The sequence below is a fragment of the Entelurus aequoreus genome, linkage group LG03 (assembly GCF_033978785.1).
Source record: "Entelurus aequoreus isolate RoL-2023_Sb linkage group LG03, RoL_Eaeq_v1.1, whole genome shotgun sequence".
NCBI classification, from domain to species: domain Eukaryota; kingdom Metazoa; phylum Chordata; class Actinopteri; order Syngnathiformes; family Syngnathidae; genus Entelurus; species Entelurus aequoreus.
Window position 1 is genome coordinate 58,116,038 of NC_084733.1, and position 21,478 is coordinate 58,137,515.

A 21,478-nucleotide genomic window follows, 5' to 3' on the forward strand; every position below is an offset into this window, starting at 1 on the left:
TGATAAATTACAATGTATTATTATTTATTTAGTTTATTTAATTACATTTTTTAGTATCAACTAGGGGTGTAACGGTATTGTAGATACCGTGGTATTGCGGTTTCAAAATCATTACACAATGCTGTGACGTCTGACGGTATAAAACGAAAACTTTGTGAATGTAGTTTTTTCTGGTGCTTTTGCTTTGGCCGGTCTGAAAATAAACTACATTTACCATAATTCTCTGCACAGCATGGCACCAGAGGACAGTATCGGAAGGTTAGGGCGTGGAATTACGTAAAAAGGGAGAAGTAGATAAGAGGAATTGTTTTTTTCTATGGACAATTAGTCAAAGTCCATCCATAAAATTTTGAGTAATGTTGCTAACAACAGACAAACAAACCCTGGCGAAAACATAACCTCTTTGACGGAGGTCTGCGTAATAAAGCGCTACCTTCGTCTTGAGCGTTTCTAAGGCAACGGCGCACTGGCGCGGAGAGAAAGTGTCCGGTCGGTCTGCAAACTGCTGGAAATATACAAACCCCGTTTCCATATGAGTTGGAAAATTGTGTTAGATGTAAATATAAACGGAATACAATGATTTGCAAATCATTTTCAACCCATATTCAGTTGAATATGCTGCAAAGACAACATATTTGATGTTCAAACTGATAAACTTTTTTTTTTTGCAAATAATCATTAACTTTATAATTTGATGCCAGCAACATGTGATAAAGAAGTTGGGAAAAGTGGCAATAAATACTGATAAAGTTGAGGAATGCTCATCAAACACTTATTTGGAACATCCCACAGGTGAACAGGCAAATTGGGAACAGGTGGGTGCCATGATTGGGTATAAAAGTAGATTCCATGAAATGCTCAGTCATTCACAAACAAGGATGGGGCGAGGGTCACCACTTTGTCAACAAATGCGTGAGCAAATTGTTGAACAGTTTAAGAAAAACCTTTCTCAACCAGCTATTCAATCAATCAATCAATCAATGTTTATTTATATAGCCCTAAATCACTAGTGTCTCAAAGGGCTGTACAAGCCACAACGACATCCTCGGTGTCGAGTGGGTCTGACATAATATTGTGAAAGTCCAACACATCAGCGAAAGTCCAGTCCATGGTGGGGCCAGCGGGAACCATCCCGAGTGGAGACGGGTCAGCAGCGTAGAGATGTCCCCATCTGATGGACAGGCTAGCGGTCCACCCCGGAGCAGAGTAGAAAAGAAAAGAAAAGAAACGGCAGATCAACTGGTCTAAAAAGGGAGTCTATTTAAAGGCTAGAGTATACAAATGAGTTTTAAGATGAGACTTAAATGCTTCTACTGAGGTAGCATCTCTAACTTTTACCGGGAGGGCATTCCATAGTATTGGAGCCCGAATAGAAAACGCTCTATAGCCCGCAGACTTTTTTTGGGCTCTGGGAATCACTAATAAGCCGGAGTTCTTTGAACGCAGATTTCTTGCCGGGACATATGGTACAATACAATCGTCAAGATAGGCAGGAGCTTGACCGTGTAGTATTTTATACGTAAGTAGTAAAACCTTAAAGTCGCATCTTAGGTGCACAGGAAGCCAGTGCAAGTGAGCCAGTATAGGCGTAATATAGGGATTTCACCATCTACGGTCCGTAATATCATCAAAGGATTCAGAGAATCTGGAGAAATCACTGCACGTAAGCAGCTAAGCCTGTGACCTTCGATCCCTCAGGCTGTACTGCATCAACAAGCGACATCAGTATGTAAAGGATATAACCACATGGGCTCAGGAACACTTCAGAAACCCACTGTCAGTAACTACAGTTGGTCGCTACATCTGTAAGTGCAAGTTAAAACTCTCCTATGCAAGGCGAAAACCGTTTATCAACAACACCCAGAAATGCCGTCGGCTTCGCTGGGCCTGAGCTCATCTAAGATGGACTGATACAAAGTGGAAAAGTGTTCTGTGGTCTGACGAGTCCACATTTCAAATTGTTTTTGGAAACTGTGGACTTTGTGTCCTCCGGACCAAAGAGGAAAAGAACCACCCGGATTGTTATAGGCGCAAAGTTGAAAAGCCAGCATGTGTGATGGTATGGGGGTGTATTAGTGCCCAAGACATGGGTAACTTACACATCTGTGAAGGCGCCATTAATGCTGAAAGGTACATACAGGTTTTGGAGCAACATATGTTGCCATCTAAGCAACGTTACCATGGATGCCCCTGCTTATTTCAGCAAGACAATGCCAAGCCATGTGTTACATCAACGTGGCTTCATTGTAAAAGAGTGCGGGTACTAGACTGGCCTGCCTGTAGTCCAGACCTGTCTCCCATTGAAAATGTGTGGCGCATTATGAAGCCTAAAATACCACAACGGAGCCCGGACTGTTGAACAAATTAAGCTGTACATCAAGCAAGAATGGGAAAGAATTCCACCTGAGAAGCTTAAAAAATGTGTCTCCTCAGTTCCCAAAGGTTTACTGAGTGTTGTTAAAAGGAAAGGCCATGTAACACAGTGGTGAACATGCCCTTTCCAAACTACTTTGGCACGTGTTGCAGCCATGAAATTCTAAGTTAATTATTATTTGCAAAGTTTATAAGTTTGAACATCAAATATCTTGTCTTTGTAGTGCATTCAATTGAATATGGGTTGAAAAGGATTTGCAAATCATTGTATTACGTTTATATTTACATCTAACACAATTTCCCAACTCATATGGAAACGGGGTTTGTAAAAAGCTACATGATAAACCATCACCCAGAAGCCAGCTCAGCTAAACATATATTGTTGAGGTATTTACATTATTAAAAGTTAGTTGTCATATATTTGCTTGAAATACTGGATGTTTCTGCACAATTCTTCGCACTTAAAAACACGTTTGTAGTAATATATATGATTAGAACATTTTAGCATTATTATTATGTGTGTTTATCCCAAACATCCCTGCCACTTTGTTTTATAGACTATGGCATATTTACCAAGTGGTTTTTTTTGGACAATTCCACAATAATATTGTTCCGTAGCCTTAATACTGTGGTAATATCGTACCATGAGATTTTGATATTGTTACATCCAGTGACGTGCAGTGAGGTTTGAGGTACATAAACATACAGTATGATGCGGGCAGCACGGTGGAAGAGGGGTTAGTGCGTCTGCCTCACAATACGAAGGTCCTGAGTAGTCGTGAGTTCAATCCCGGCCTCGGGATCTTTCTGTGTGGATGTTGCATGTTCTCCCCGTGACTGCGTGGGTTCCCTCCGGGTACTCCGGCTTCCTCCCACCTCCAAAGACATGCATCTGGGGATAGGTTGATTGGCAACACTAAATTGGGCCTAGTGTGTGAATGTGAGTGTGAATGTTGTCTGTCTATCTGTGTTGGCCCTGCGATGAGATGGCGACTTGTCCAGGGTGTACCCTGCCTTCCGCCCGATTGTAGCTGAGATAGGCTCCAGCGCCCCCCGCGACCCCGAAGGGAATAAGCGGTAGAAAATGGATGGACAGTATGATGCTAAGTCACTGACTCACAAGTCAGATTTACAAACATACAGCATGATGCTAAGTCACTGACTCACAAGTCACATTTACAAACATGACAATATGATGCAAAATCACAAAAACACACAGTATGATGCTAGAATAAAACATTTCAACACACTTAGCACACAATTAACACAGCACTGCAGAGCAGACACTAGACCAGGGGTCCCCAAACTTTTTTACTTGGGGACTGCATTGGGTTAAAACAATTTGACCGGGGGCTGGGCTGTATATACATACGTATATATGTATATATACATATATATTCCTCACGCACTAATTGACTGAAAAGAGCGCAATGATGTCACATTATCGATGGGAAAATGCATTTTTAGAATATGGTAGCCTGAGCGGCGAGGAGACACCGAGAGTAACAAGCAGTGGAAAATGGATTAAAAAGGACAGATTTTTAAAAATTATAATTAAAACATTTTTTTTTTTAACTTGGGACTTCCTGCGTCCGGATTTTGGACGGTGGCGTAGTTTGGGGACCCCTGCACTAGACAGTATATCTTACCTTTTTGTAAATGAAGTCCATCCGCCTTTCCTGTGGACAAAGATCTCTATGACTTTGTTTTTCTCTTTTTCTTTGAGTTTTAAAAGTCTCTCTTTCTCAATTGATATTATTGCCACAAAATGCAAGCTCCTGTTTCCCCAAAAAGCAAGTGGCATTTATCAGGTCTTTTAATATCTCACCATGTTCCTTTACATTGGCATTGTGGATGCTGATATTTAGTCTCCGTTGTTCATTTAAAGCCAGATCAATATGTGATATTCCAAACGTTTTTAAAGAAATCTGACCTTGGATGTGGGCAGACGAGCTTTCATGTTTTTTGAGGCTTTTCTGGCAGGCTTTTCAGATCCATCCTATCCATTTTCTACCGCTTGTCCCAGGTACAACCTGGACAAGTCGCCACCTCAGTATAGCCCATTTGGGTCCAAACACGGTCACTCGTTGAGAATAAAAGGCAGGGAAAGCAATAAAGACGTTTTCTGTAGCACAGCCACAAAGCCATTATTTTTCAGTATACCAATCCTTTTGAAATGAACGCGTTATTTTCTGTCCTCGGACCACACACGTTTGAATAATATCTGGCAGCTCCGGCGTTGGTCTCCCAGTATTAATGACTTTTTGCTTTGATTGAAAGTCCAGTCTTGAAAAAAATCCTTATTTTAGAAATCAAATACTCCGTTTTTAGGGCGAAAAGCATTGCAGTTTGCGGGAAGCGTTGCAGTTGTTGTCTGTTGTTTTCTTCTTATACTTCTTAAGGGTTAACCGGTGATGGCAGTTCATGAACTTTTGATATATCGCCCCCTACTTTGAGTCAGAGGTACTTGCTGTGGCCTGCCTTTTCCCCGCCTTTTCCCCGTGACAACAAGCATGCGCCCCCACGCACGCACACGCTCAATGCATTTTGCGTGTAGCCGTGGAGGCACTACCTGTGTCTGCCTCACTTCTCGTCTGCCTTATATTTTGATCAGGAAACACGGAATTTCCGCAATTTTGACCATGAAAATCATCAAAAGATACAGTAACCACACCAAAATCACATTGATAGCATAAACCAAAAGAGAAATATTAAAAGGTATTTTATTTTATTATTTCGTTTTTGAACATCTCATAGTTAAGCCTTTTACCCCCTGGTGGCAAGGTGAGGCACTGCCTCACTTGCCTCCCCGTCACTGGTTACATCCCTAGTGACTCAACTTGGTCAAACAATTTTTACAATTTAAATAGGATTAATTTTCAAGCAGATTGATGCACTTTAATTTTTTTATGTTACTAAATATTTTTTTAAGAAAGTTTTTGTTTTTTCTAAGTTGATCTATATTTCTTCAATGTTAAGAATACAATGTTATGCAGAGGCGTACAGTTTTACAGACAAATTATACTATTTATATGCGGTGGAGAGTGGGGGAAGTCTGCTCAAGTCAATTATTATCTATCTGTTTACATCTGTGATGTTGCAGCATTTTGGCATGTGCAGGTTGTTTCAGGTGTCGAGTAAATGTTAGCACAGGGATATTGGATATTGGATAGAATACTGTCGTCATAAAATTACCAACAGGCACACAATATATTTGCAGTGAGAGGTCATAAAAATACTGTATGAAGTAAAAAACTACATCTATGAGTTATGTTGTAAAATTGCAATTTAAAAAATAAACTCCACCCAAAGGGGATTACTGTTATCTGACGATAAACTGCTGCATAATTTAACATGGTCATAGAAAAAGTGTGCCGCCGATACACTTCCACATCCTCCATTGCACTTCAAGTACATTATGCCCGGCGGCATGTGAATTAAGTAAACAGCCTCTCAATCTCGAGACACATATGTACGTACGGGGTGGAGATGTTATGACATTGTCCTTTTAACAGTAAATCAAGCCACTGGTCTATGGTGGCGAAAGCAAACAGCAATGTTCTGTCAACACACGCAATGGAATGCTATTGACTCAGATGCCGTGGATGCTGACAGCTCGCAGGCGGGAACACAAGCACAGCTTCTTAAAACGAGGAGGGCTTACAGTGGGAAGACCCTCTACAAATCGCGTCTTAATGGACACTACTAGTGGTCAAATTAAAATTATTTTATTAGTATAAGGAATCACAATAACAGCTCTTGCATCGAAAAGGCCCTCTAACCATCAATATTAGTCCAGAATGAGCTGTCATTATTCAAACAAAAACTAACAAACTGAGCATCAAATATCACACCCTCTTGTGGTGAAGCCGATTTGACTCTGCCCAAATTTATTTGAGTATTTCATTTCAATCAATCAATCAATCAATGTTTATTTATACAGCCCTAAATCACAAAAGTCTCAAAGGGCTGCACAAGCCACAACGACATCCTCGGCACAGAGCCCACACAAGGGACGTTGATGTGAATGACTATGAGAAACCTTGGAGAGCACCGCATATGTGGGTAACCCCCCCTCTAAGTACAGTCCCTAGTGGATCCACATAACAGTGAGAGTCCAGTCCATAGTGGGGCCAGCAGGAGACCATCCCGAGCAGAGACAGGTCAGTAGTGCAGCGACGTCCCCAACCGATGCACAGGCGAGCGGTCCACCCCGGGTCCCAACTCTGGACAGAACAGCACCTCATCCATGGTCACCGGAACCGGAATAACCCGGCGAGGGGGCAAAGGAGAAAAGAAAACGGCAGATCAACTGGTCTAAAAAAGGGGGGTCTATTTAAAGGCTAGAGTATACAAATGAGTTTTAAGATGGGACTTAAATGCTTCTACTGAGGTAGCATCTCTAACTTTTATCGGGAGGGCATTCCATAGTACTGGAGCCCGAACAGAAAACGCTCTGTAGCCCGCAGACTTTTTTTGGGCTCTGGGAATCACTAATAAGCCGGAGTTCTTTGAACGCAGATTTCTTGCCGGGACATATGGTACAATACAATCAGCAAGATAGGATGGAGCTAGACCGTGTAGTATTTTATACGTAAGTAGTAAAACCTTAAAGTCGCATCTTAAGTGCACAGGAAGCCAGTGCAAGTGAGCCAGTATAAGCGTAATATGATCAAACTTTCTTGTTCTTGTCAAGAGTCTAGCAGCCGCATTTTGTACCAACTGTAATCTTTTAATGCTAGACATAGGGAGACCCGAAAATAATACGTTACAGTAATCGAGACGAGACGTAACGAACGCATGAATAATGATCTCAGCGTCGCTAGTGGACAAAATGGAACGAATTTTAGCGATATTACGGAGATGAAAGAAGGCCGTTTTTGTAACACTCTTAATATGTGACTCAAACGAGAGAGTTGGGTCGAAAATAATACCCAGATTCTTTACCGAGTCGCCTTGTGTAATTGTTTGGTTGTCAAATGTTAAGGTGGTATTATTAAATAGGTGTCGGTGTTGAGCAGGACCGATAATCAGCATTTCCGTTTTCTTAGCGTTGAGTTGCAAAAAGTTAGCGGACATCCATTGTTTAATTTCATTAAGACACGCCTCCAGCTGACTACAATCCGGTGTGTTGGTCAGCTTTAGGGGCATGTAGAGTTGGGTGTCATCAGCATAACAGTGAAAGCTAACACTGTATTTGTGTATGATGTCACCTAGCGGCAGCATGTAAATACTAAAGAGTGCAGGGCCAAGAACCGAACCCTGGGGAACTCTGCACGTTACCTTAACATAGTCCGATGTCACATTGTTATGGGAGACACACTGCATCCTGTCAGTAAGATAGGAGTTAAACCAAGACAAGGCTAAGTCTGACATACCAATACGTGTTTTGATACGCTCTAATAAAATATTATGATCGACGGTATCGAAAGCAGCGCTAAGATCAAGAAGCAGCAACATAGATGACGCATCAGAATCCATCGTTAGCAATAGATCATTAGTCATTTTTGCGAGGGCTGTCTCCGTAGAGTGATCTGCCCTGAAACCGGATTGAAAAGGTTCACAGAGATTGTTAGACGCTAAGTGTTCATTTAGCTGCTGTGCAACAATTTTTTCGAGGATTTTCGAGATAAACGGAAGGTGGGACACCGGTCGGTAGTTTACCATGAGGTCAGGATCGAGGTTAGGTCTTTTGAGTAGAGGATGAATAACCGCTTTTTTGAATGCTAGGGGAACAGTGCCAGAGGAAAGTGATAAGTTTATAATATTTAACACTGATGGACCTAATAATACAAAAAGCTCCTTGATAAGTTTCCCAGGAAATGGGTCAAGTAAACATGTTGTTTGTTTTATCCCATTTACACATCTTAACAATTCCTCTAATGTTATGTCATCAAAGAGAGAGAAACTATTTTGGAGGGCGGTATCCGTCGTATATACAGTCGTATTCGTGTTAATAGAACCCAGTTGTAGCTGGGATGCGTTGTCTTTAATCTCCTTTCCAAAGACTTCAATTTTCTTATTAAAGAAATCATCTGTCATCTGCCGAGTGGGTGGAGCTACTGGGAGGAGTCCCTTGTTGGGTTAGCGATGCTACTGTACTAAACAAAAATTTAGGATCGTTTTTGTTGAGGTGGATGAGATTTGAGTAATATTTAGCTTTAGCTAAGGTAAGCATGCGTTTATAAGTTATTAAACTATCACTCCATGATTGATGGAAAACCTCAAGTTTAGTCGCGCGCCAGCTTTCTACATGATAATTTATGAGCTCTAGTTTCTTCTGTAAACCATGGGGTGCGCCTTTTAGGGGCCCATTTTAGCTTTAGCGGTGCTACACTATCAATGGTGTTGCGCAGGGCGTCGTTAAAGTTGTTAGTGAGGTTATCAATAGAGCCGACATAATTTGGGAATGGTGCCATTACCGAAGGCAGTAGGCCAGCAAGAGTCGTCGTTGTGGCAGCATTAATGTTGCGGCTGCTATAGTAGTTATTATTATTATTAGTTTGTTGACAATGAGTCAGAACTTCGAATTTTATAAGGTAATGATCGGACATTACTTTAGTATACGGGAGTATCGTGACTTTGGAGGTGGTGACACCCCTGACAAGCACTAGATCTATCGTATTACCGTTGCGATGCGTGGGTTCATGTATTATTTGTGTAAGACCACAGCTATCAATTATAGTCTGGAGCGCCACGCACGGAGGGTCCGATGGGGTATTCATATGGATATTAAAGTCCCCCATTATGATTATATTGTCGGCGTGCGTCACTAGATCAGCAACAAACTCTGAGAACTCACTGATGAAGTCCGAATAGGGCCCAGGGGGGCGGTAGATAACAGCCAGGTGGAGAGGCAGCGGAGTGACAAACCTCATAGTAAGCACCTCAAACGAGTTATATTTATTATTTAGGTTAGGTGTAAGGCTAAAGTTTTTGTTGTATATTAGTGCGACACTCCCTCCCCTTTTAAGAGGACGGGCAACATGTGCATTTGTATAGTTAGGAGGAGATGCCTCATTTAGCGCAAAAAAATCGTCTGGTTTGAGCCAGGTCTCGGCGAGACCAACGACGTCAAGATTGTTGTCTCTAATGACCTCATTAACTAATAACATTTTGGAAGATAATGATCTTATGTTTAAAAAGCCCATATTATAGGTAGTGGGCTGTTTTGACGAGTTTTTGTTGAAATTATCCGTAGTAGCAATATTAATAATGTTGCGTTTATTATGCGTAGTGCTCTTTAAATAGTTTCGACCATATCTAGGAATTGATATGACGGGAATTTTCAGATTATTTCCTTGGTGCTGCGATAAACTGAACGCATCATAGTTTGCCACCTCAGTAGAATGCATGTCTACCTCTGACACAGTCACAGCAGAAAAAACATTATGTGAGTTGTATATTATTCTAAGAGAATTGCTATGTGTGCAGGGATTATCCAGCCTGGCGCTGGCTAGTTCTATCTTAAATGACTCCTTACCCGGACTCGCGCTTCTTTGAGGATTAGCCTTTCGCTTTGTTGTTAGCCCCGCTCGGCATCCCCGCTTCTGCTTCCGCTCACACCGCTTACGTCTCCTCCATTGACGGTCCCCGCTGGTACTTGACTCCGCTGCTTTAAAGGCCGCTCGATGTAGCCCGCGAAGTATTCCCATGCTAGCGAGGAGGTCCACCGTACATGCATCTTTCAGTCTATAACGGCCCGATCTATCCACATCCAGAATTGTCTGTAGGTCGTATGTGATCACAGAGTGTCCATGCTGTGAGCCAGCCATAAAATTGACAGAATTGACGGGTATTTTTGCCAAATCGCTCTACACTTCCAAGAGCGTCTGCAAGCCGCTGCCATCAGGGCGCCGCCATCTTAAACGACTCTTAGGAAAATGCAGCTCTTTTTTGATACACTGTACACCTACAGAAAATGAGGTTGTAGCTAGTGATGTGAATTTTCCATCATGGAATAAAAAAGGAATGTCCTTGGTTCTGTCTTGGCAAGGAGTTCAATACATCATCTAAGTTGTATGGACTGGAGGGGTGCCACCTTTTTGTCTTATCGTCTGCTCAAACTCAAGATTTGGAGAAGGCATTGTAGATCAAGTTGGCCACAAAGTCTGGTGACATTCTAGAGATGACAGGTCATGTACATGCAAAAATATATTTTTTTATTTATATATAATAATAATGGATTGGATATATAGTGCTTTTCTAGACACTCAAAGCACTTTACAGTGAGAACTAAGAACCCAGCATTTATTTACTCCAAGTTCACAGAGTTTTCCAAACAGAAAGCTAGTATGTTTTTCAATTTAAATGTAATGTGATTTTTAGAAGTGACTCTCTTTGGATGTTGTGGGATTGTTTGGTTGACACGTCTTTTCAAAATAGTATGGAAATTGGGAACAGCAACGCAGGATTGGCCTTGGGTGTTTGTGCTCCACTTTTCAAGAAGGATGACCAAGGGATATTTTCCAACGGCAGGGGATCACACTCCTCAGCCTCCCTTTTTTACAATTAATATTAACAGTGGTTAACTTCCTTTTACACTTGTGTGACAGTTAGGAACAAGAAAATGTGCCTGTCTGTGTGGCATCAGTGTTGTGTGAAAGGCCATTCTTCGAGGAACAATATTGTCAGTATTGACAATAGCATGGGGAGGTCAGTTACATGTGCCCCACATGAAGCCTCTTGCTTGGCTTGGGCATACAGCCTGTCTGCATCCTCCATGGGCCCTGCCTCTGGCCTGTTGAGCACATTGTCACAGTAATTGCTGTCGTGCAGATTTGTCTTGCACATCATTAAAACTAATTGCCTCACATTCCATCCATTTCACAAGTATGCACAGCGATCATTTGAGAGAGTACTAAAACCAGAATCGGTCGGAAATAAAAAAGAGAAGAAATGACAAACATTGCTGACATTGCCACTTCAGCATTAATTATGACTGAGGAAGAGTGGGAAAGTTTTGGGAGGTTATGTACAAATCCAGTCATCTGAAAAGACTCTGTTAAGATTATCTTTGGCAGCTTGGGACAGTCCAAACAAACATGGTGATGCAGCCGACTCAGCAATAAAACACATCTTAACATGGATTTTGGACTTCTATGGCATACTTGCCAACCCTCCCGTTTTTAGCGGGAGAATCCCGGTATTCAGTGCCTCTCCCGACAACCTCCCGGCAGAGATATTCTCCCGACAAACTCCCGGTATTCAGCCGGAGCTGGAGGCCACGCCCCCTCCAGCTCAATGCGGACCTGAGACTGAGTGGGGACAGCCTGTTCTCACGTCCGCTTTCCCACAATATAAACAGCTTGCCTGCCCAACGACGTCATAACATCTAGGGCTTTTAGAGAGTAGAGTGCACAACTGCGCACACAACAAGGAGACGAAGCAGAAGAACGAGGAAATTACAGACATGGCGACGCCGTCGACGAGCAAGATGAAGAAATACGCTTGCAAGTTCCAAAACGAATGGAAACAAGAATTTCAGTTCATCCAGGACAGTTCGAAGGGGAAGGTGTATGTTGCCTGTAAATTTTGTAGAACAGATTTCTCCATTGAACACGGTGGCCGAAATGATATACTTATCATGAACGGAGAAGTTAAACAGGACAATACTGCCATCTAATGGATAGCCACCGGAACACTGAAATTCAAGTATTTATTTTATTTATATGTAAATAAAAAATACAAATAAAAATAAATATATATATATATATATATATATATATATATATATATATATATATATATATATATATATATATATATATATATATATATATATATATATATATATATATATATATATATATATAGCTAGAATTCACTGAAAGTCAAGTATTTCATACATATTTATATATGTATATATATATATATATATATATATATATATATATATATATATATATATATATATATATATACATATATATATATATGAAATATATATGAAATACTCAAGTTGGTGAATTCTAGCTGTAAATAACCACGCCCCCCGCCCCCAACCCCCCCACCCATCCGACCAAGCACCCCCCCACCCCCCACCTCCCGATATTGGAGGTCTCAAGGTTGGCAAGTATGTTCTATGGGCTTCACTGAAACATTTTCACTTTGTATTTAGGTGAAATTTCTCTGCAGTACTTGTCAATCCACATCCTTACAAATGTAAGCTACAAAACCATTGTCATCGGAAAGGCTTCAATAAATGCATTTCTACTAATGACCACTGTGGACCATGTGAATTATTTTCCAATAACATCCATCCATCCATTTTCTACCGCTTGTCCCTTTTGGGGTCGCGGGGGTGCTGGAGCCTATCTCAGCTAAAATGCAAAAATAGTATTTTGCACAAGCAAGGCTTTGCTTTAATAAAATTTATCAAATACATTTTAATTTAATAAATATGTTGTTGTTTTTTGTTAACAGATCTTGGGACCATTTGTAAGCAGTGTACACTGATAATAATAAAAAGAGTGGAAACAATGATACGGTATGTCTTAAGGTACAACATAAACCAACCTTTGTTCAGTATGTTTCCTGTGGTAGAAAGTTTAATAATGCGGACACGTTTGTTACTGAATACTTTCTACAGACTTCTGTCTCCAAGCGACTTTGTGTATCTAATAAGCAACTACAATTTTTTGATATGCTTAAATTTTATTTTAGCTCAGCTGTTGTATAGCTGCTAGCTCCTTGTAGCCTACAGCAGGAGTGTCCAAATTGCAGCCAATAGCTATGTTTTTAACATACAACCGAAATAATTAAAAATGTGGTATTTGCGTATCGGTCCAATCAGCGGTAGCTACGCCCTGTTTTATCATTTGACCTACATTTTTGGTTTCGTAGGCAGGACAGAGAGCAAAGGAACAATGTGGGTCATTAGTTGTCCATCTTATACCATGTTAATTGTTGAAAGGATAGTTCACATGAGCAGCCATACCTTGAGTCCCACCATATATAAGAGTCAAAAGGCTCCTATTATGAGTCGTCTAATTGGTGATCATACACTTTGGCGGTTTGGGTGGCAGGGCACACGGACGCACCTCAGTCAGCCAGTGCTAGGACAGTTGGAGCAGTCCCCGTCCTCCATTCCTTCCTGGGAGGCGTCCCCAGTAGTTGTCAGCTGATGTCGTGCTGTCAGGCAACATCAGGAAGTTCCTTCTGTGCAGTATTGAATGTCAGGGCACAGTTCGTAAGCAGGTCATTACAAGGTGTGTGCAGGTTGACCACAAAGGAATGCTTCAAAGATTGTGCTGAACATTGTCCGTTGACACTTATGTCCAGCAGGGGTCTGTTTGTATCCTGCTGTTCGTCCTGCTGTGGGCGTCCTCTGTCACACCTGTATTTTTTGTGAGCATGTTCTGGCTACAACTTTGGAGCTTGTCTTGTTCAGAGAAGTTGGCAGTCCCCCGGCTGCATAACAGTTTCCACCCTAGCTTAACCTAGGACAATTCCGTGACTACCACCCAAGTCCGTCTGTATGGTTTTACGTTTTGTTGAGTTTTTTTCCCTCCAGAATTTGGAACTCAAAACATGTACACCCATCGTTTTCATATCCTCTCGGTTAGTTCAATTTTGCATATCACGTTTTAAAATCACAGTCTTAACTATCCCATTAAATGCTAATCAATAATCCTAATTCAAAGATTATACGTACTACTTCATGTGTATTTAAGTACCCTTTTAATTCACTTAAAGATTATCTATAAGTTAATTTAAACGATCATTTGTCTATCAGTAGGCGCGAGCAAGCTGTCATGCTTGCACTCTGACCTCCCGCTGTGCGTGATATTCTCCAAAACAAAAGAATGTTTTTATTCACGTTTCTCCTTATCTTTTCTTTCACACTAGTCACAACATGCACACTCACACATTGTTTTGTGCCAGCTGTCCTGATATCGCAGCACAAACACCTCACAAGACCACCTCCCAGACGTATGGTGGAATACAATGTCTAATTAAAAATATAAATTACTCCAAACTAAAAATGTCAGACTACACTTTAAAGTTACCAGACTTAAACTTACTTTTATTAAATTAATTTCCACACTAACCTCCACCACAGCAGACATCTTCCTCAATCCTATCCCAATACTCCCATAAATTAAAAGTGTTTCACAACAGTGGTTAAGTAGTTATTTTAAGTAATAGATCTCAATATGTAGAAATTAATAAGACTAAATCTTTACCAGAAAGAGTAACTTGACAGAGTATATGAACTAACTTCTTGAGAATAATAATTGATCATAAATATGTTGGAAGCCACATATTGAACATATTAAAGAAAAATATCCAAATCCATTGCTATTCGGTATAAAGTTAAACACATGCTGAATAAGAAATGTCTGCACATGTTATATTATTCATTTATTTTTCCATATGTAATATTGTTTTGAAGTTTGGGGAAATGTTTATAGAAGAAATATAGACCCAATACTTAAACTTAACAGGCTCATTTTAATAATACACAAAGCATTATTATTATGATCATACCAATCCATTTTTATAAGTCATAATGTGTTAAATGTTCAGATAATTTAATTTTAAAACAATGGCAATTATGTTTCCGAGTAAAGAACAACAGCCTCCCAGTTTGTATTCTTAGCTTGTTTACATTATGAGGAGAAAACTATTATTTACGGGGGATATTTATTTTTGAAATAGGTCAAAAAAATAAATAAAAAAATACAAATGTAATTCAGTTCTAGGAGTTAAATGATGGACCATCCTCAGTGATGAGCTGAACACATGTAGTTTTTTGTTATGGTTTAAGAGACCCTTGAAAAGTAAAGTTTTTTGAACATTATAAAATATAGTAACAATTACTCCTCTTTGGGGGGGCTAGGATGACAGGGAATGCAAAACAATAACAGTGCAATACTTTTTTATATCAGGGTCGTTAATGCCTAGTTTCTTTTGTTATATTCTTATTTTACTGTTCTCTTTTTATTTTCCTTGTAATATTTTTCTATTTTGTTTCCATTTATACCCTTATTAGTTACTTTTTACTTCTTCTTCCTGAGGGAACTCTCCTGAAGGAATCAATAAAGTTTTATCTGTCTATCTATCTATTGTTAACCCGAGCACAATTCATGACGTAATGCTTATCTTGCAGACAGTTGTTTCCATTTAGTTTTATTCTTTACATGTAATTCTACATGCACCAATTTCACATAGAAATTTGCTTTCTTTGTTATTTATTTACATTATTATTTCTGGTTTACCTGCTGTCTGTTTACTTAAGTTCTCATATTTTGGTCTGTCTTCCTTCTGATTAGAATTTGTTTAACGCTTCTCTACGTTTTGTTTTGACTATGGCGCTGAGTGTTGGCGATTCTTATCTGTACTTCCTCAGACTCTATGATTCACAGATGTTTTTAGATGTTTTAGAATATAAATTCAAATTTTACTTTATTGTGTGTTTATTCCTAAAAAAATTAAAATGTCAATGTATGATCAATTTATCTTTATCAAATTTAAATTCAATATTATTTGTTGTATAACTATTAATTCAAAGTTACAATGTGTCCTACTCTATGATGTGCGTGTGTGTGTGTGTTTGTCTCAACTTCCACACAGGAACTGGATGGATCAGATAAGCAGCAAGGCTGTTCAATACAGTATATTACACACATAATTAATGACTAATGAATTTAACAATGATTAAATGTCCCAGTCCAAATGTATGTATTGATATTTAAATGTTTATTTATTCATATACAGTATATTTTATTTTTCCTATTATCAAAACCAACCTGTCAGCCTTCTTCTTCAGATTGAGTACAGCTGTCCACTATATATATATATATATATATATATATATATATATATATATATATATATATATATATATATATATATTTTTTTTTTTTTTTTTAAACTAGCTCAATGCTAATCTAATCCAATGCTATGCTAACTCAATGCTAACCTAGCTTAATGCTAACCTAGCTCAATGATATGCTAACTCAATGCTAACCTAGCTTAATGCTAACCTAGCTCAATGCTATCCTAACAGTGTCACACCTCTTCGGCCCACGCCTCACGCAGCTGTCACTCACACAGCCTCGTCACACGCACACATCCCTTATCTTAAAATGTCTTCCAGCAGGGCCTCCTTTTTTTTTTTTCTTTTTTTTTTTTCTTACTGCGTCACATGCACACACATCTTTCCCCAAAAAAGCGAGAGCCTTCTTGCAAACCACCGTGTCACACAGTTACAATCACCAGCACAGTTAAAAATAAATGCAACAGTCAACTATTTTTCTCATCCAGAAGCACAGCTGTATCATATCAGAACCTTAATAATAAGAACAACATTTATTATTCACTCTTAGATGGACAAATAGTCAAGTTTAAGGAGGGTATTCTGGACTTCCCTGCTTAGGCTGCTGCCCCCGCGATCCAACCTCCGAGAGCGGAATAAGATAATTAAATGGATAGATCATTCACTCATATGTTTTCTGTACATAAACTTTGTCTACTTTCTCACAAGCACACACATTTTAGACAATTTCCCAACTTCTACAGATAGCGGGGCTGTGAGAAAAAGCGTGAAGGGAGGGGAGGGGAGGGGGGGGGGTGCGGGGGGGTGAAGAAAACATTTAATAAGAAGCCAAAAAGTGCAAAAACAATAATGTTCGTGTTGGAGGAGTTGTGAATGAATTAAATATGAAATCCGTGCTGCAGTCTGCAGGTGTACCTAATGTTGTGGCCCAGCAGTCATTCACAACTCCTCCAACACAAACATTATTGTTTTTGCACTTTTTGGCTTCTTATTAAATAACTTTTTTAAATAGATTCAATCTTGCACGTGGAAAGTTAAAGTGTGGGCTTTAGTTGATATAACACTCCCGTCAGGGGGTGCATTCTACGGCGGGGGTGCATTCTCTACCACCAGGAGGCGGGATTACTGCGAGCCTCAGCCAGTGCGTCTTCGCAGCCGTTTTATGACTGCTCAGCACAAGAAATACGTTACACACATACAGTTGTTGGCAAAATACACTGTACATTATATACCTCAGCTAACTAAACTATGGAAATGTATAATATAGTTCATATAGCAATACGGTCCAACTGTACAGCAGGCCAGCAGTTAGCCGAGTCCGCAATCCATGTTGAGGCACAACGCAGTGACGTGCCTCAACTGGCTGCTGATCTCAGCTAGTCTCTTCTTGGACGGCAAATGTGAAAATTCAGCGATTTTGAATAAAAATAATGTAAAACTGGTGAAGTTAAATGGAAAATAACTTTATAGTATAATCACTCGATACATATAACAATTACATTTTTTTTTTTTTTTTTACTTTTTTTTTTCTTTCCATCATGGCATGTGAGGCCCCGCCTCACCTGCCTCCCCTGACTGCACGTCACTGCTGTAGTCCATACTTGTCTCCCATTGAAAATGTGTGGCGCATTAAGAAACGTAAAATAGGACAACGGAGACCCCGGACTGTTGAAAAACTTAAGCTGTACATCAAGCAAGATTTGAAAGAATTCCACCTGAAAAGCTTCAAAATTTCGTGTCCTCAGTTCCCAAACGTTTACTGAGTGTTGTTAAAAGGAAAGAAAATGCCCCTGTGCCAACTTTTTTGCAACGTGTTGCTGCCATTGAATTCTAAGTTAATGATTATTTTCTCAGTTCGAACATTAAATATCTTGTCTTTGCAGTGTATTCAATTGAATATAAGTTGAAAAAAATTTGCAAATCATTGTATTCTGTTTTTATTTACGAATTACACAATGAGCCAGCTTCACCGGTTTTGGGTTTTGTAAATCTATTGGTCTGCATTATTATGTTGTACTATAATGAATAGGGCTCAATCTGATTTGTTTGATTTTGCCCATCATTGACGATCAATGAAATTTATGGTGTTTTTTTTAATTTTTTTTAAAGAAAAATAATCAGAGGCGTCAGTAACATCACACTGATGTGTTCTAACACTTTTATACGTAAATATTTTCAAATTGATTAAAGGTACTTGTAAAAGGAATACGGTCTTTTATTAAAGTGAAAAAACAGGGATCTCATTTGCGACTTCCTCTACCTCAAAAAAAAGGCAAGAACAAAGTTTGTGAGGCTATGGCACTCAGCACCAAGAGGACATCAAACCTGACTAAATAGAGGAAGTAAAAGTTGTAAAATATGTTCTGTATTTGAACTAGTGGAGCAATCAAAATTACCTTTTTCAAGCGAAAAGCTATACCTCCGGGGTGCGGTGGTGTGCTTTTGTTCAACTTTCAGTGATCAGTCCCACAAGTTGCAGGCGATGGCACGGCGAGCTTGGTGTCTGACAGCGCATTGTCCAGACGAGTCTCAATCACATCCGCGATGTAGAAACATCCTCGAAACACTATTAGTAAAATATTTTTATGTATAGAAAAATAAATTTCATCTAAAGATAGATGATTTTAGAGACTTGACGTCTCATGTGTCTGCACACAGGAATATTTTACTAATATTTGAAGACGACATAATGAACACAATCAATTTATCCTCTCAACACACACCCTGCTGTAGGCTGTGGGACTCAGCAGGTATTAACTTGCATCCCTCCCACTCTTGCGAATCGAATCGTTAAATCTCTGACTATTTGAAGACAGGCCTAATTATGAAATCTCCAAAATCAAACATCCTTTAGGTCTTACAATATGAAATTAACAGTCACATAAGTGTACTGTGTTAATATATCATATATTAATATTATATATTCTAAATGTATTACATTTACAGTAGGAAGGGAATTCATATGGCCCCATTCGTCACGGTTTACCTGACACATGAAACATGACAAATTGGGGTGTGCACTATCTACTTTAGCCGCCAGATGGCGGTAGAGTGCTAAATATCTTTAAAAGTGTTTTGTGGCAATTCCAAATTGGGCGGAGTGGCTCGGGTGGTAGGTTGGGCCCAGCAACTTGAGGGTTGCAGAGTCGATCTCGCTTCCGCCATCCTAGTCACTGCCGTTGTGTCCTTGGGCAAGATACTTTACCAACCTGCTCCCAGTGCCACACACACTGGTTTAAATGTAACTTAGATAATGGGTTTCACTATGTAAAGCGCTTTGAGTCACTAGAGAAAAGCGCTATATAAATATAATTCACTTCATTTCAAATTCAATCTTAGTCTCAGTTGCGATGTAGAGTGGCGGGTTAATCATTTTGCAATTGTCGTAGAATTTCTGACCTTTTGACCTATATTTCTTGTCTATTAAGAATGTCTGCTCATTTTCAATTCTCTTCTATTTTGTGCCATTGAATGGACCAGTTGTGGGACAAAGGTGAATATGGAGTTATGCCAACCTGTCTACAGAATGTTTAGATTTTCCAAATATGACTAAGAGATACGAGGTTGTTTTGGAACAGACAAACCAAAACAAAACAATCATTGACGCACGAGATAAAAAACAGTGACGCACAAGAGACATATAAAAAATGGCAGAAGACCGGGACTCGGAAGTGATTTTGGCTTGTGTGTGTCTTGTGTGCTCTGGAGTACATTTTGTCTGCTTGCACGGACAACTAAACTACTTTTGTTGCCTGCTTAAGCTTCGGACAATCCACTACACAATAAAAAAACGACAATTCTACTGGTTAATAAAGAGGGTGTGTGAAACGCAATATGGAGGTATTTGGGTTTCAAACCCAACAATAAAGGTGACGCTTTAAACGAAGAAGCAAAGCACTTCAAGTGTTGCTTTAAAACACGCCTGGGTCTGCTAAGCTCCGCTTTCAGGTCAGAATGACGAGGCCGCTGATTTGTAACAATCTGGTTGCTTTCTTATTAGTTTTGCAGGACACAACCAGACCCATTCATCACTGTACTGTGCAGTGCTAGCGCTACCTCTCTCTTTCTTTACTTGCACACTCACTCACTTACATCACTCAAACAACACATTGCCATTCTTAAACACACACGCATGCTACTCTCATGAGTTAATCAGCTCCCTTGCTGTGCACATGTAGATACATACACGCGCACACAGCTGCTTGGATTGATGCCAAATATTAGCGGCGTTACAAATTAGCAGTCAACTAATTCAAGTGAAAGGACTATAGTTTGTAACAAATTGCTACAATTTGTGTTTTATCTTTAAAAAATGTGTATTTTACCTGCTACATGGCTTATCTGTGTACATTTATCCATGGTTTTGTTCTTAGTACTTAATAATAATTGTATGTTTCTTAAAGCACAGACCAGGAGTGGCAACCATAAATCGTGAAGCCCATCCATCCATTTTCTACCGCTTGTCCCTTTTGGGGTCGCGGGGGGTGCTGGAGCCTATCTCAGCTGCATTCGGGCGGAAGGCAGGGTACACCCTGGACAAGTCGCCACCTCATCACAGGGCCAACACAGATAGACAGACAACATTCACACTCACATTCACACACTAGGGCCAATTTAGTGTTGCCAATCAACCTATCCCCAGGTGCATGTTTTTGGAGGTGGGAGGAAGCCGGAGTACCCGGAGGGAACCCACGCAGTCACGGGGAGAACATGCAAACTCCACACAGAAAGATCTCGAGCCCGGAATTGAACTCAGGACTACTCAGGACCTTCGTATTGTGAGGCACATGCACTAACCCCTGCTCCACCGTGCTAAATCATGAAGCATTTAATATAATGTCAGTAAAGCTTTTTATTATATTCTAACCTAATCCTTGATTATGGCAGACTATATGCAATATGTAAAATTGTAAATTGTTCTTCGAGTGCAACAAGAAAAGCATGATGTGTTAAAGCCCTTTAATTTATATTTTAACCTTCTAAAAATAGAAAACATATGTTTATTGTATTGTAAGATATTTTGTAAAATAAAACCAATATTCACATTTTGTAGTTATCTTTATTTCAATATGTATCGAAAAGTATGGAAAAGTATCGATATATATTTTGCTACCGGTACCAAATTATTGGTATCGGGACAACCCTAATATATATACAGTATATACATACATACAGTATATATATATATATAGAAGACTAAATAGGTGATAACTGTCATAGCCAGTACCCCAGGAGACGCCTAAAATTGCCAGGTTTTCCAAAAGTGAACAAGTCTCCACTTCGCTAGCAGACATCCTTGATTTAATTTTTGTGTCTTCTATA

At 39.6% G+C, this 21,478-nt stretch overlaps 1 protein-coding gene across 5 annotated transcripts in view; it reads right to left on the minus strand.

Annotated features, from left to right (window-relative positions):
- LOC133646673 (latent-transforming growth factor beta-binding protein 1-like) overlaps positions 1–21,478 on the minus strand; it is a 321,379-nt gene that overhangs the window by 266,272 nt on the left and 33,629 nt on the right. The gene's annotated exons all lie outside the window — the stretch shown is intronic.